Consider the following 17,737-nt stretch of genomic DNA (forward strand, 5'->3'; position numbering starts at 1 on the left):
CCCCGTGGCCTTATGGTGTCGCTGTCATTTGTCTTTACCTTAAAGTGCATAATATGAAACAGCTGTGTGAGTAAATACACCGGTCTCGGTCTAAATCTATAGTACGTTAGGAAGGTTTCGCGAGACAGCTGTAGTGTTAAAACTTTAATCATATTAACTTTGATACAGTGACTATTGAAACACCTGTTTTTGTAAAAAAAAAAAAAAAGTAGGAGCCACTGCTTTCATTCTTTCACACGCTCTCCCGTTGGAAGTAGGAGCCTCACGACCTTCTAACGTGACATTAGCTCTGGCTCCATAGTCTCTGACCACTTGCCGATTATTCCGCCTGATCCATTTGTGCAGAGTGCAGAGGTCGGGGGATGCTAGTCCCCCTTTTCCCACGTGTTATTTTCCCACGCGGCAGCAAAACACGGACCTCTTCTGTAGGTCAGAGTAGGCTTGCTAGACACATGCCTCTACTGGACACACTTTCGACCAGCTGAGAAACCAGAGAGAAACCTGCTAGCCTGGCAACATTAAGGCTACAAGTAACCCCCATAATGCAACACTCTTAACAACAAGAGATTTTCAGCATTTCATGGCCATTCTAATCATTTCCCTGTACTGGCATGTAACTGAGCCTGGAGTCTGTTGTCACTCTCTTGCAATCTTATCTAATTTATTTTTAGTACAGTGGATAACGAGGTAACATGAACCACTTTCTACATTTGCTGATTTTACAGCAAAACAAAACTGTGTTTGTTCCAAATAACAGTCACTAAATATACCTCAGGTTGTTGTGTGCCCGTGGGAATTAAAACAAGTTTTCTAATTATTAAGGATTTAGAACAATGACCCCTCAAAAAGAGTTAGTCCTGTGGTGCAACTTGCCCCGAGGTAGGGTTAAAGTGAGCATGGGGACAGGGTAAATTGACTGACATAAAGCACAGATATAAAAATTACACAACATCAAATAATTTTTAATAATTATGAACTTTATTAAAGCCATCAATTTAACAAAAGGCAAAAACTCATATTTTTAAGGAAAACCACATTTTTTTGGTCCTGTTGTTCAACATGTTACCTAAACATTTTCAGTAAAGATTAAACTGTCAATCTTTGCGTGGCTGAAGCCAGACAGAATGTTTCCGGGTGTCATTGCTGCCACACAAATGCATCATTCACCAGCCCTTTGACATTGTAAAAGGTGGCTGTCTTTCCAGGGGTTGGATCGCGTCCAAGCATCCATTGCTCAGTTGTAGAATCTTTTCAGGGGCCCAAGGGGCTGGAGGCGACGAGATGTATGAGGTGGCAAAGTCAGCAATACAATTCCATTGTCCTTCCCTCTCGCGTTTTCTCCGGCTTTGAGGGTGACGTGAGATTCATGATGGCCGAGAATAAGCAAAGCAGGACGCTCTTTTTATCCGTTGGTGGGTTGATGAAGTGTTCTAGGTTGCGTGTAAAGACATCGTTCTTTGTCCATCGAGACTTTTTTGAGCATCGGGTTGATCTGATGGGTGCCCCTCTGCTGAAATGATCCTAGTACCGGACTCGTGGAAAAACGAACACAGTCGGAATTGCCTGTAGCATTGACAGTAGAAATCAGTGCTATAAGCTCCTCTCTTTCAGCCGATGTCACAGAGCCGACTTTTTTCTTGCCCCTCTCTGTCAAAATTTCTTTCCCTAGGTATTGATAGATATGTGGAGGGAATTTGTACCTGATGTAAAACATAAAACACATTCAGATGAACATTCCGTCATAAAATGTCTGTTTCCGAATTGTACTCATAGTTGCCGTATCTGAATCATACCACGCCATCACTGACGCCAGTTCCGTCTATTGAAGGCAGTGGCTCTTGCCAATGACGTAGCCTCTGGGGCTCGGCATGTTGGATGGCGGCACTTTCTGAAGAGCTCGAGCCAGTCGTGACCTGGGTGAAAACCCATTACATTAATAATTTTGCAGGAGAAATAGGTTTGTAAGTGTGTAATGTAAAAAAATAACTTAAAAAAAAGAACTAACCTGCTGTCTTTTGCTTGGTTCAGTTTTCAGTAAGAGAAATGACATTCTTGCTTGCTAACTCAAATGCAAGCAAGCTCTCCGCATTTTTAAATGAGTTAGTCAATGAAACTGAGCTGCAAGTTTCTTGACGGGGCTGTCAAGTTCAAACACCATGTTATCATCAAAAATCTGATGAGTTTTTGCTCGTCTGGCATTAACTGTTATGGGAACTTCTCCTTTAGTTCTTATGTTGAGACTAGTGCAGTGCCCATTCAAAATCTCTTTAATAATTCAATATTTTATTCAGTCATCTAATCATCATCATCTAATTTCCAAGTCACTCCTGTGTTATAATATTTATAATAATAATAATAATAATAATAATAATAATAATAATAATAGACCCTATTTGTCAGATACCCGATATATCAGAAATTACTGGACCACAAATTGAAAATGATTGCAGTGACACATACGCTCACTTGCCAATATATTGAGTACAGCTGCATAAAACTAATGCAGAATAATACAACGGGCCTGCAATGAATCCTCCTTCATGGGGATTATAATGTTCAGTTTTCTATTGAATCCGTTTGAGTGGATGATGATTTATTTTTAATGGTCATTTTGGCAGCTGTAATTTGTGGTGCTGTTGAAGTGTACTGGGTTATACTGAGAGGTGTTGCTAATATTTTTGTTATCCCATTTATATGAATTCAAGGTTGACAAAATATTAGGAACACCTCTCAGTAAAACTCAGTACAGTTCAACAGCACCACAAATTACAGCCTCCAGCATGACCCTTAAAATAAATGGACATCCTCTTAAACAAATTCAATAAATCCTCCCTCATGAATGGAGGATTTATTGCAGGCAGGTTGTATTATACTGCATTAGTTTTATCTAGGTGTACTCAATAAATTGGCAAGTGAGTGTAGATTAATTTAATCACTGTGTGGCATAGTGACCCTTTTCCTGAACTGGAGAATCAGTATTTTTACTGAAGAACTTGACTTAAAACTTGAAATGGGTATGACAGGGATTTATTTAATCACCGGAGTAATATGCAGTTAAGAAAATCACCGGCAAATGTATTTTTGCAGCAGCAAGGAAAATGTCTGAAACATTTTACAGACTATAACAACTTTAGATGATGCATGGTGTAACGTTACGTTACTATAACAGCAGCGGTGCATAAATTACCCGTTCTGCCTGTTAATTATCCTAATACATCGTGCTTGGTTGGGGATAAAAAGTAAACAAAACGGTGCCGTATTGTTAAGTGCAGAATCTTGTTGCATGACACATTATTTAAATACTATACAGTATTCAAACACTCTTGGGAAGGGCTGCAAAGTGTAGGTTTCTCTGTAAGAGGTGTGTTTCCAGAGTAGCTAATGTGCACCCCTGTGGTGCTTTGCTTTATAAACAAATCCTGATTGGTTGAGGGCAAGGAAGGATATCAGTTGAGCTACAGCTGGGCTAACACCAAACAAAGACCTGATATTTTTTTTTTTACCTGAACCTCTTTGCACAATACACACATGCATGTTCAAAGATCCATTCACTGACAAATGCTCATGGCCTGCATTAAACTGGAGGATATCCTGACCATATGTAATGTTAGAACTGGCTTGACCCAAACAAACAAACAAAAAAGGTGCATATAGACATGCTATATAGGAGAAAAATGTTCCAATAGGACATGTATAAATTAGGACCATGGAAAAAATTAGTGACTGAAAAATGTTATTCTGACAGAAAAGTCACAAAGTCAACTTTTCTGACTGCTCTAGTCCCACCAGCAAGCAAAGCAGCCTCAACAAAACAAAAACATTGTCAAATTATTCAATATTTAACTGTGTTATTAATGTCAATGTTAATGTCAGCTTAGAATTTTGTGTGTGCTTGACAGTGCATGAAATGCACCCAGTTTTCACACCCATTTCTCAAACAGGACACAAGATAACACAAACGAAGTAGAGCGACAACTGGAGCCCTTTCAGGCTAAACCCACCTCCTCAGCTCCCTGTGGTCATGTTTTAAAGTTTGGCGAATGGAAACAACTCTGCCTTCGCGACACATCGTTACTGCGCCCTGTCTTCTCTGTGTGTACAATGGAAACGACTTGCTGTTGCAATGGAAACCTTGGATTTGTGGTGTAATAAGATAATGATTATCCTGGACCAGGCCTGGAATAGATGCCTGAAATTTTTAGCATTTCCACCCAAGACAGCATTGTGATTGCATGGGGATTAAGTGATCCGTTTTTCAGGCAGCAGTGATTGGACAGACCCATGGTTAAGTGCCATGTGAGCTAATGTGGGTGTGTTGCTGAGAAACAAGGATTTGTCTGCTGAATTAATACAAATGGGACAGATGTTGAACAGTAGCAGAGCTGTACAGTCGTGCAAGTTGCCATCTTAATTAGATCCTCTGTGACAAAGTGCTCTTTCCGTGGAGACAAGACGGACAATTTAATTCTGAATGGGAAACTGATAGGTAGCCCCCCCACAAACATACTGCCACTCACCATTTCCCTAACACAGATCATTATTGATCATGCTTTGTTATACAGTGACTGTGCCATGTGCAGTGGCAATCCCAGGGTTTCCCGACATGCATTTTCAAGTTGGCCTATTCAGAGATCGCTCTCCATTTGGCCTGTAAATGCACATCCTAGAAGAAAAATGGTATGCAAAGGAAACAACCAGCGGAGGCCTCCAACTCTGGGGTAACAGGCTCCAAAACTGGGTGTTCTCTCAGGGTATGAGTCATGTTAGGACGCACTGACAAGATGCAGAAACCACCCCTGAGCTAATGATTGCTTTTCTGAGAACTTAGTTGTTGTGTGGAGTTTTGTGATTTCGCTGTCACTAAGTTTCTAAGCAATCCATGTATTTAGACACACAAATCATGTGGAAATCAGAAGTGTACTTTCAAGAACACATATACATCTCTGATGTCACAATGACTTACAATGTCAGCTTACTCTTATCTAACTATAAATTCTAGACTCTAACTTGACTCTAAATTAGTAGCACATTTTCAATTTGGAAGACTGTCAAAGAAGAGTATTCATCCTTTCAAACCACTCAAAATGAGATGTCCTTGTCTTTCTTTATCTTGCTTGTGTGAAGGTAGAGATGAATAACATTTGATGATGCCCTTTTATCATGAATATCCTCTGGCCCAAAGAATTGATCAATGTCATGTTGCTAAAATACAACAACCAAAAACAATAAGTAAAGCCTGATTAGCACTTACATGTGGGTTGTTCACACTCTCTTACGCTTCCACTGAGGTTCACTCACCTTGTAGCATAACAAGAGCCGGAATTTGAACATGATGAATAATGGATCTGTTATGTCGAACATGCACCGCGTCATCTGATCGGATGGTCATGGTACAGTGTGGCACAGCTGTCAGTCTTCTGCTGTCCTTCGCATGCCAGATCACCCAGCTCCTGCTGCTCACGGTTTTCAAAATAATCGACAACGTTATTCTAGATAACAACACCAAACTGACAATGCCCCTAATTCTTTATTAATTATTGTGTCCTACTGACTGTGTGCACAGCCGTAGGGTCTTTTTTTTTTGATACCACCATGGCAATACGCATTTTGCTCCCTTTTTCAGCTAATCTGCTGATCACACATAACAATGAAAAGAAAAACTGATACTGTCCTCCAAATAAAACATCAACCTTCTCCAATCCTGACCGCTTGGAGGTCGATAAAGAGTATTCAGTGTGTGCAGATAAGTGGCAAGTTGTTATCTCTTACAAAGCTCCCTTAATTTACATAGAGATTAGCCCAAAACATATTGTTAATCATTATAAGGCTTATGAATAGTTAAGTGGAGAGGGATAACTGAGACTGGGGAAAAGTAATAATGAATGAGGCTGGGCACAGATGGGACAGTACGGGATACTTAATTAAATTTTGGCACTGGGAAATGACCCATTTTTGAAGGTGTATGGAGTACGGGTAAGTTTAAAAGTCAACTCAAAGAAATCAAACTTATGCAAAATCCTCTTTTGACTACCTCCAACTGTTTTATTTTTCTTGTGTAAAACAAAAGTAGTATATTTTTCTCATTTGATATTTTTCATCTTGGGAATTGTTAACATGTTAGAGTAGTTGTTAGCTTTTAGAAAGTAAATTTAAAGAAGCTAAGAGACTTGAAAATCCTGGAACTTTTGATCAGTGCTCAGCTGTATGCCTGGAGGCCAGAGCAACATCATCATGCACAGTGGAATCTTCCAAGGCCTGCGTAATACTGTGTTTTATACATTATGTAAATATGTCAGTGGCTGAATGTCTGCTCTCCAACTGTGTATGTTTTAGCATTTGAAGATTTAAAAACATCCCTTTGTTAAGCAGCTCTGAGGATTTGACTGTGTTTGTTGTCTGTCTGTCTGGCTGTCTGTCTGTCTGGGGTTTCTGAGGATCGGTGTTGTTGTAAGTAGCTGCCAGCTGCTGTCTTTCAGCTCACTGTCCAGGCGGTTCTCTCAGTCTGTGAGCCGGCCAAAAATAAAATCCTGCAATAAAAGCCTGAGCAAAGAAGACATGTGCTTGCAGGTGGTTGTAGGCCGAGCTATCACACCTGCAGAGACTGTTCTTATCTGTTTTGACACCTCAGCTGTGAAACTCTGCAGGTCAGCGAAAGGCAGGAAAAATTGGAGGACACCTCAGGTGATCAGGAGGCCTCAATAACTTGCAGACGAAATCTGTGTATAATCCATCAAATACACTGTTCGCACCTTGACACAAGTTTTGCAAACCTAACCTCCCACCACTCTTTCAATTAGTAAAGTAGTTTTAATAAAACGTTTTCAGGTTCAAGTTTCATATTCATTCATATACATGGTAGGTGTGTGTAGAAAAGTGCCTCGAAAGCACATAGCCACTGAGAAAAAAACTCATGATTGCGGTCCTGAAGAGTATTTTATGGTATTAAAAATATATATTAGAGCCTGCAGGAACTGCAGAGCTGAAGTTTTTTACTGGAACAAAATGGATCATACAGTTAATTTTATGCAAGGTATGTTAGTTTGAACTTTACCCGTTGAAACAAAGTGCTAAAAAATAACCATATCAGTCACACATCCAAAGTACACTACACTTAGGAAATCAAGCTATTCTACCAGCTAAAATATTGATTTTCTGAGTGAAAATCCAAGTAAGGTGCATGGATTCTCGACCTTGCTTTACTTTGAAGCTTGTCAGAGAGTTTTTACTTCAGTTTTTATTTTGGTGAGGCTTGGATCTGAAATTGTATGCCCTGCCAGTAGATATACGAGCTGTTTGTAAAATGTCTTCTGTAATCGATACAGATTTGGGTCAGATGTGGTGTCACTGCCTTATCGTGCGCAAAACTGGAGGGAATTTTCAATCACAAAATCAGAACACAAAGTGGAGCTAGAAAACGGGATTGTCTGGTAGCAGATTGCAATCAGATTAGCCTGGGGGTTTGTCAACTGGGAAAAGGTTATCTTGCTTTCTGTATACATCTGCTACTATTGCACTGCATACTGATACACCGCTGAGAAGACACAGACAGGAATTTACATGTGTCTGACAATTTAGATGGAGATATGAAGTGAGGCAGAGACAAAGGTAGTGTTCAGCAGGGGGCACCGACCTCTAAAACTCTGCACACTGGCATCATTAGCACAGCTCGGAACTCTTCTCACCTTTGAAAGATGAAAATGAAAAAAAAGAGTGAAAGAATCCGAGATGGAGAGCTATCTTGGCATGTGAGTGTGGGTGTGGATGAAACAAGCTGGTGAGAGGGTTGATCAACACACTACTGGCTTTGGCATTTAGTTCTCTCAACTTGGAAGCAAACATAGAAAACTGTAAAATAACAAACTTAATTGATTTTTTTTTGTTCAGTAGACCTGGAAACTTTGAAATTACTAGTACTTTCTTCAAAAGACCACTTACGTTTTAGTCGCAGTATATCTCCTACATGTTATTACCTTGTGTCCTGCTATGCAGTGGAAAATAATAATTTCAGGATTGCAGGGTTTTAAATCTGTCTGTACCAGGTTCCAAAAGTAAGCACTGAGTGTTTTGTTTACATCTTAAGAATGAAAACCAGCTGGGTGTAGCAGTAGTTGTTGCCAGGCTTTCGTGGTCCCATTTAACTCTAGAGCTGATTAAATGTCCCAGTCTACCACTTCATAAAAGCACCTGACAGCAGCCATATGGGCAGGATAAAACTGTGCCCAGCTGCAGAGGCCTGAGTGGGCTGTGTCATGTCACAGTAGAGATGAACAGGATTTCCAGGCATCTCCTCCTGCTTTCCCCGGAAGCATAGCCAGATCAGGATACCTGGAGGGGTCTCTGACTATCTCGAGGCCCTGTCTGCGACAGAGTCTTGGTTGTCAGTGGCCCACAAGGCAGTGTCGCCACTCTGAAATTGAACTGGGAAGGATTTAATGGGGATTTAAAGGCTATGGCTCTCAGTGCGATGGAATCGGACAGGGGGTGAAAACGCCAGGAAGTTGTGACAAACAGAAGTTGAGCATAGTGGTGAGAGAGATACAGAGATAGAGAGAAAGAATCAGACACAGTTAAGGCAAACTAAGGAAAAGAAAGTGATTTTCCTGATTAAGTAAAGGTCATTGTAGGTTAGTGTCTCCCTGGCTTCGTTTCTTATTTATCTGACATGCCTCATATTAACATATTATTGCCATCAGGGGAAAATTATGTAAACAATGACTACATTCACGAACCATATAAACTGATAATAAAACATCTGCCGTACTGTTACACAGTAGATAGAAGAGCCTGAAACTATTCACACTGTTTTCATTATCACTGACAATGAGATTATAAGAAGCTCCAGTGACACCAAGCACTAGGATTTTAAAAAATTTCTATTAATATGTTAGCATGTGTATGGAATTAAACTTTTAATGATGAATTTCAATATAAAGTCCACCAATACTAAAACCCATTTTTTTTTGCCCTTCAGAACTCCTGGATGTTTTCTCCTGGAATGAATTTAATCAACATTAATATCTCAACCACGGAATAAGCAGTTTTGCGATTCTGCCACACGTGTGACTCAGAGAAAAATAATAATTAAACCAAATGAAAACCTGTAGCCCACAGGGGAAAGGAAAATGAGTGAGTGCTAATATATGCAATGATTATGGTGGATGTGTAAAAAATTACTTTAAGGGAAAGTGTGACAGAAGCACACTTTCCCTGAGCCCTAGAAATATAAAACAGACAGAGGCAATGCAGCAAGAGGCAAAGAAAAGTCATGTCAAGTTTCATGTCACTCCATAATATTGAGTGTGTTTGGATCTTAGACGGCACAATTCTTACAAACCTAATCTGAAAGGAAAAGCACGTGTGGCAGTATTTTGCTGCTTGATTCCTCATCGACTTCGACATCTACTGTATGTGTCTCTTTGATCCTGCTCTTTGTTCTCAATCAGACCCAGGCTCTCCTCCTAAAACACTGCGCTGGCATATGTCTGAGAAAAAGCTGAAAATACAGATTGATTTAGTGCACAAATGCCATGTCATAGCCATGTCGGGCTTCTGAGTGCATGGCAGCTCTGCAGGGACTGTACATTGGAGTGGTCATTGAGGGAGATAAAGCATGTGCCACTGTGTCATCAGCGCTTAATGTGTTAACCTGAACTCCCTGGCGGCTTGCATCCTCAGCTCTGGATCCCCCCCTCCCCCTTCTCTTCTCACCGCTGTTCCCACTTTGTAGACCCAAGGACTCTCAATGACGCCTTCAGGAGGAGACTGTCTCTCTCTGCCCAAAAAACCGAGGGTCATGACCACTGGTCGTCATGGCTCCCAAACAGTCTCCCAAACTGCTGGTTCTCCGGGAGGAGCGACCGCCTGCCTTCGGCTGCCCACAGAATCCGGCCTAGGGCATGACAGGAAGACATAACTCAGAGGGAGAGATGGAGGGAAGAGGGCAGGGGGCAATCCTGCAAGCAGACGTAACGCAAATGTTCTGAAGACATTTCTGTAGCATTTCATGGAAGACTGCCTCAAAACTTCTGAAAGCAAATTGGGCTAAAAAGGGGAAAGTAAAAGAAGAGGCAGTTACACACTTAGATAGATGTTCAGCTTTTGTAGGTTTCTCATCAATTTACAGTAAATGAGGTGTGACTTAAATGAGCATTCTTACTGAGTGCCAGTTAGACACTGGCAGAGCAAATGAAACAATAAGAGCAGAAATCCATAGCAAGCTTCATTTTGAATATTAGGGGAAATGAAGTGCTGCACGGAAATGTTTTTCCGCCACCACACTACCGGCAACCCAGAAGCTCACAGATGAAGATCATGCTGGGTTGTTGGACAGACATCAAAGGCAGTGGCCTCAAATAGTTTCTCTGTCACACTGGGTGATCCAGCAGCACTTTGCTTCCTCCATTTGTGCACAGATAAGCCGATAACCATAAAACCCCTGCATAATGCGCACCAACCCATATACTCACACACAAACACATACACATTATAAACTCTAAACTCACCTACAGCTATTTATTATTGTCCTGCTTTTTAAGAAGTGGCAGTCAACTACGTCAACTAACCCAGCACCCAGACACAGTATCGCAGTTGGGAATTTGTCACAGTTGTCTTGACCTTTGATCCCGTAGTGTCTTTGAAACCTGGTCACCCTGTGCCCCCGGCACCCCAGACCCCTTCCCAGTGTGACATCCGTGGAAATGTACACCAGTGTGTTTGTTACTAAAGTTAGCAACGTAGAAGTCTAGCCACACAGGGAGAAAGGTTAGAGGTGAGGATTTTTTCACACATGCAGAGTCTTGTAATGCTGTGCTCTGTCTTTCAAAGGGACTTTGATTCCTCCGAGAACATAGTTCAGTGCTAATTCAGTGCTACGTTTAACTCACAGCATATGGAAATAACAAATAACTCAATATCTGTTATGTCAGGACTAAAAAAAAAACTAGACAGGGCTTTTTTAGAGCCATCTGATAATCATAGCTACAAATGTCAGTTGTCCTTGTGTCAACTCTCAAGAAACTGAAAGATGAGAATTCTGAAAAATTTACTACATAATGCATTCAGTGCATTTCATTTCAAACCTAATCCCAGTGAAGTGTATAGTTTGGTTCTGACACCTATCAGAATGCATATCCTACTCTGATTGGCTTTACTGAAAAACTCACACTGAAAATGTAATTCTTACACATTTTGATTGAAAGTTTGATGAATAAATTTCCATTAAAAAATCGAAGTGTGTTTGCTGCACTTGAGACACTAAACCAATACAAGCTGGATTACTCCGGAGGAGCATGTTAGGATGGGACTGTCCTATCACTATATTTTTTCTCCAAATCCACTTACTGAATTACAAATTTAAGCCTATCATTTTGGTAGTCAGATTTAAGGGAGTCTTACAGTATTCTCAAACCAGAACATGCAGACTGACATTCAGTAAGCTTTTCATTACAGGACTCTTTCCAGTAATTAAATTTTTACTTCTAAGTTTTAATGTCTGATCATGACATGATCATCTGACAGTTTCGAATATAGGGTTGTAAAAAAATCCTCATCGTATTATCTTAACTCCTTTATCCGTTTGTCCTTGTTAGATTGAGCAAGATATTTTTACTCCAAACGAACTTCCTGATGAGAGCTCACTCACACTCACACACACACACACACACACACACACACACACACACACACACACACACACCCAGAGTACAAAAGCACATTACAATTAATTGCATTTTCACATTACTGTTTGAAATGCAGAAAATACAATCATTGTTTCTATTAAAAACAGCTACAGGCAGGCTGCCTCTCCTCTTTTGATGACCTGCATCGACCTGCACATGAGAAAAAGTTTAAGAATGAATTAATTTCACTGTGTTCTCTCCTCGGAACATCTGATGGGATTTAATTAACAGTGAGTGACAAGGCTCAGTAGCTGCTGCGATTTGTTCTCAAGCTATTCTTTTTTTTTTTTTTTTTAAATGTGGGTTTTTGGGATTTACTCTAGGTAGAAATGTTATTGTAAGAACAGACACATAAGAAACAGTCTAGTCTTAATTGTCAGAGAATGTGGCCAAGAGGACATTGCTTCGAACCCTTGATCAGTACTTCCAAGGTGAGGGGCTCAGTCACTGAAACCAAATACTTCATGCCTTAATAACTCTTAAATGTTGATGCGATGTTGATGCGATCTTAATGACCTAAAAAGTAAACCAAGTAAAACTTGGTTTTGGCTGTGCTGTGGACATGGATTGCTGGCGTTTCACCCTCAACCTGCCACTGAGGACACACATCCTCTCTGACCGGCCAAACAAATGCTGAGTGCTACAACTAGCCTCAGGAGCAAACAAACATGCATTCATCAGCAGCGTCAATCCGTCACTAAAGTGTCACGACATGGCAGCTTTCAGACACACAAGCGGCAGTTTCACCCTTGTCCAGATTGTTTTTAAATCCATTTTTACCCACATCTCCCTCATCACTCATGTAGAAAACAAATGAATTTGAAAAGTTGTAAATAAACATATCCATTGTTCTAATGCTCTGGCGAGGGCTGTGCTGTAATTAACAAAGAGGAGGTGGACTCAAAAAGCCAGATAAGGCCAATCAATGCTGATCCACAGGTCAGTGAGCAACAGAGGCCTCCTATAGACACAGGCCACTACATCAATCAGGGAGAGTGCTCCAGCCATTTCCAGTTTAAATGCAGTTTAACATAAATGGTTTGGAGTGGATGGGGGGGGGGTCATTTGGGGGACGGGGGATATACATATAAGTTTTAAATACCCAGCTTGTCACAGATAATTTCTATTGTGAGTGGGTGGTTTTTCGTAAACTTTCTATCTTATTTAACAATGATCAAAACTTATGGGGAGGTATATTTAAGTTTTGCTATCGCTACATAGCCAATGTCAGCAATAACAGCTGTTTATTTACCAGTCTAGAAGAAACGTTGCGAGTTCAGCACCAAACTTCATTCCTTTACTCACCAAGAGCTGCTTAAAGTGGGGGAAAGCAACATTCATGTTAACTCTTGTTTTGCTTCTATTTATATCATTTATTTTCTGAAGTTAGCATGCTAACCAGCTAGCCCTGGCACAGCAAGCCCGTCGTATCACTTTCCGCTAGCGAGTCATGGTGGCATCCAAGCTGCCTTGATGTGGTAGTGCTGTTTAAAGGGCGTATTATAACCTCATGTACTGTAAAGGCAATGATGACTGAAACTCTTGGCAAGCAATCCCCATGTTTGGCGGCTGAGAAAACATCTATATAGCCCCTTTAAGTCTAAGCCTAATCATTTTCTAACATAACCTAACCTTAGCCAAAGATTTCGCTGCCTAAAATCTTACAGAATAATCACATCTTTCATTCAAAAGTTTCACCATTTGACTGTTGACCTTTCCATCTGACAACACAAAAATGGCATGTCTAAATTAGGCTATTGTCTCATAATCAATTTCATAAAGAAGAAACAAGATACACGTACATATATAATTTATGTCCATAACTATATTTATATATAACTATATTTTGAGAGAACACTTTGAATTTGAGAGAACACTTTTTTTTTTTTTTTGCGTCTGTCTGATTAAGGATTGTGTGTCTAGTGTGTGTGCATGAATGGGTAAGGACCAGACAATAAAAGACAGCAGGTGTTAGGTCTAAAATGCCTTAACCATGGTTTAGAATGGAACCCTCTAAACTGTGTGAGACTAGGCAAATTTTAAACATGGCAGATTTGTTATTGCATGCTTTTAGCTGCAGCTGTTTCATTTATTTTCCCTCCATCAAAGACAATCAATACTTTATTGATTGCTATCACCATTTTGCTCTATTTCATGAGAGGTTCCTGCACACGATCGTAGTGGCAGCACAGGCACAGCTGGGCAATTTGTGTGCATATGTCATTATGAATGTGGTTAAACCGTTTTCACATTAATCAACACGTCAGATTTCATTGAAAATCAGAAATGCCTAAAGCCCCTTATGATCATGGTGTGACTCACCATGTTTTCATGCATATTAATAAAACTTTCATAATTGGAATTACAGGCAGTTTTAAATAACAGGGATAGTATTTATAGGGATAAGTTGAGAGCAGCACTTGGAGTGTTTTGGCCTGATTTTAAGAAGTTCAGCATCAGCAGCAAAATAAATCTTTGGTAATTTCTTTCTTCCCACACATATTGCAATTTTCCAGACAAAAATCTGTGTAGAGTTGAGACCGTACATGTTAACAATTACCAATTACCATTACGTAGGTTGCAACTCGAATTTCCATTTAGTTGTACTGTCTCCCAAAAGACAGCAAGACCATAATGAAAAAATGCCTTTACTGAGAAATTGGTGGAGGCAATATCTACCGTAAATGCTGATGTTAAAAGTGCATCGTTGCCAAGCACATATCTGTTTGAACCTCAAATAAGCTGGAGACAGACGTAGCGGAGAGATCAAGCTTATACATAAATCAAAGTGGCAGCACTTCAAACACTGACTGCAGGGACAAATGAATCAGAAATGGGAACACTTAAATACTGACCTGTTTTTTTTCAAGTTACAGCAATGTTTTTTTTTGTTAATATCAGATTCTTTATGCCATTTACTTCTCATGTATCATGTCTTATCATACTTCATACATGCTGAGGTCTCAATATAAAATATAATTAACATCGCCATTATGGATTAATGGAGATCATGGTTCATTCACAACAATCAATCAGTTACATCAGCTGTTCCCTACACATCTCTTTGGTCCAAATTTTATATTTAGCCTGAGGTCAAAATTTTTCCAAGTATCTGTCACTGAGAGGAATGCGAAAGCTTTTTCCAAAACTCGAGCTTGTAAAAAAGCATCAACAAAGGATGTGCAGTTATTTGTATGACTCAAATCACCCCAATTCTAATGAGGGGAAGCAGCAGATATAGTTTTTCTCAGGAAAATTCCTCTGAATTTCTATGAAATATTAAGCGACAGAAGAGTGTTGTAATTTTTTGTCTGACCACTGAAAACAAATGAGTGATATGTGATGAGTAAAGCCTGGGTTCTATTAGAAAGCAAGCTAGAACAAAGCTGAAGGCAAACAGTGGCTGGCACTGACACTGAGTCAATACAGGTTTCCTTAGCCAGGAAGACACACTGAGACAGAGCGGACGATATGTTCAAAGCGAAAAAAAGAAAAGAAAAGGGGGAAAGCATACAATTAAAGCTGAGTAGCAAGAGAGATGGTAGGGGACAGCCTTGACAGTGGGAGGGAAAGAGAGTTCAGACCTCAGCTTCCTGACAACGGTAATTACCTCAGTGGCTTAAGTCATGGCCTGAATCTCCTTCACAGCCAACTAATGCTCACCACTTGGGTTCAGTGCTGTATGTTCCTGTGATGAGAGATTTCCTGTAAAGGGTTTGTGCTTTACTTTGCGAGAATCCAAGCCAAACTAGTGAGGCACCCTTCTTAAAGATGACTGGACAGCAAATTTAATCCTCAGAGGGCGAGAGGAGTTTAGGATTATGTGCCATATCTCACCTACCAATGAGAGGATTTGGGACTGTTCGGCCCTGATGGCTTGGCCAATCACAGCCGGGGGCAGTGGATCAAATGCACATAGGAAAAAGCGGCAGTGAAGGAGTGGCTTTTTACTCAACCACAAAACACCAAGTTACAAAATGTATCAGAGTGAAAATGTTTTAATTTTATTATTTGGGTGTCTCATTGTTAAATGATAAGTGTACTTTTGTTTTATTGGAACACCCAGCAATGATTTTGAAGTAGATGGCTATACAACAACCTGTTCAACTGTAAACATGTCAGTTTTCAAAGCTGTTGATATGAATTTTGATCAAATATTTATATCATATTGAGAACATTTTGTGCTAGTTTGGATTTACTTCCCCAGCATGCCAGCGTCTGTCAAAACAATGCTGGGCATGAATGCATAATGGCTTTCATCTATTAGGCTTGTTCTAACACTTAAAAGGCAAACACAAATTAATTAAATAAATTACATACTTCCGTATGCTATGAAAACCAAAAAAACACATTTTCCGTTCTTCTTATTGTTTCCTTTCCTTTCCTCTCCTCTCCTTTTGCAGTGTATCCTCATTATCTGCAGTCTGTAGTGAACCGAATCAACCAAAACTTGTAAACACAAATCCTAAGGTTTGTTGAGCATGATGATGGCCACAAACCATTTCCTGCAATTACAATGGGACAAGTAGTAGAAAAACAAGATACTTTCAAACTTGTAGCACCAGTTCCAAACAAGCTGTGGCACCCCCACCCATTCTTACACCACAAACACAACAGTATATGGTACAAACAGGAGCAATGATGGCTCCTCTGTACCCGCTGTGATGTTTAGGATTAAGTGTCTTCTGTTTGCTTTCACTGCCCTCTAGTGTCAGTGCATTGGTGTTACTGAAACATGACCAAAAAAATCCACTGAACATGGATCATCATCACATTATTCCAGGTTTTGTTGGCTGCTGTTCCTGCTGAATGCCACGTTCACGTTTACACCTGCTGCATTCCGAAATGCAGCCATCTGACCTACATGAGCTACATGTCTGGAGTGCGCCGTTAATGTGTCCCGACAGGGATGATTAATGTTGTTTCAGTGGTTTGCCAAAGAGGGGGAGTATAAGAGAGATGTCTCGCAACTTTGGCTGGAAGATTGGTGTACAATCATAATTACTCTACGGATGAACTGATAAAGGAACTCAAGTCAGTTTGTTTGCTATACCTGTGATAAGATAAACCATTACAAACAAATCAAAGTTCATTCCATTTTGTAGAGAATACTCTGTTCTGTACATCATGGACTCACCTATTAACTGGACCACGTTTTTTTATTTCAAGCGGAGCAAACTTTGACAAATATATATTCTTTGCACTTAGCACGTTTTCCATCGGTTTGCAGAAAGGTCCTTCTTTAAAGTGCACTTGTTTCCGAGGAGAGTCTTCGTATAGAAAACGGTATTGTGCAAGATGAACCTTGGGGGAGCATTTAAAGGACATGACCCAGTTAGCACCGGCCTCCTGCCCCTACTCACGGATCTGCTTCATCAACCGTTCTTCCCCTGACAGATAGATGTGACCAGCTGATGTCATAATGCCAGTTAGCACCGGCCTCCTGCTCCTACTCACGCATCTGCTCCATCAACCGTTCTTTCAGTGACAGAAAGATGTGAGTTTGAACTCCGGTACTGCTCATAGCACGGTATATCTGCTGCTGGACTTGATAACCTGCTGTTCACTCTACCTTTGGCCAGTCATGTTACGTAACGTTGTCGGATTCTCTGAAATCTGCAGTTCTAAACTGAGTATGTCGTTATGGGCCAGAATGCAGCGCTTTTTTCCCTGAAAACTGGTGTTTCCTTTGCAGATCTCAGTATAATCCAATGGTCAGCTGTTTAATGAGGCATTCCGATGATCCTCATCAGCTTTGCTCTTGTAATGCCATATAAAACTTGAAATCTATCTAGATAAGTATGTTAACTGAATAAATCAAAAAACAACAACAAGTAAATAAGGGTAGGCAGGCATAAACTACACTACGTACACACTTTCCCACTTGTCTATACTGTACAACATCAAGAAACTGGGACAAATCTCCCGATACATGATAATTGCAAGTATACAGGTGTTTGCACTTTGTCATCCATTTGAGGGCATCCTGGTGATAAACATGGAACTTTTTGGTGATAAACTGGAAAATGTTTGACATTAAGCTAAGAGGCACCCCTCAG

Source organism: Xiphias gladius, chromosome 23, assembly GCF_016859285.1.
Source record: "Xiphias gladius isolate SHS-SW01 ecotype Sanya breed wild chromosome 23, ASM1685928v1, whole genome shotgun sequence".
NCBI lineage: Eukaryota > Metazoa > Chordata > Actinopteri > Istiophoriformes > Xiphiidae > Xiphias > Xiphias gladius.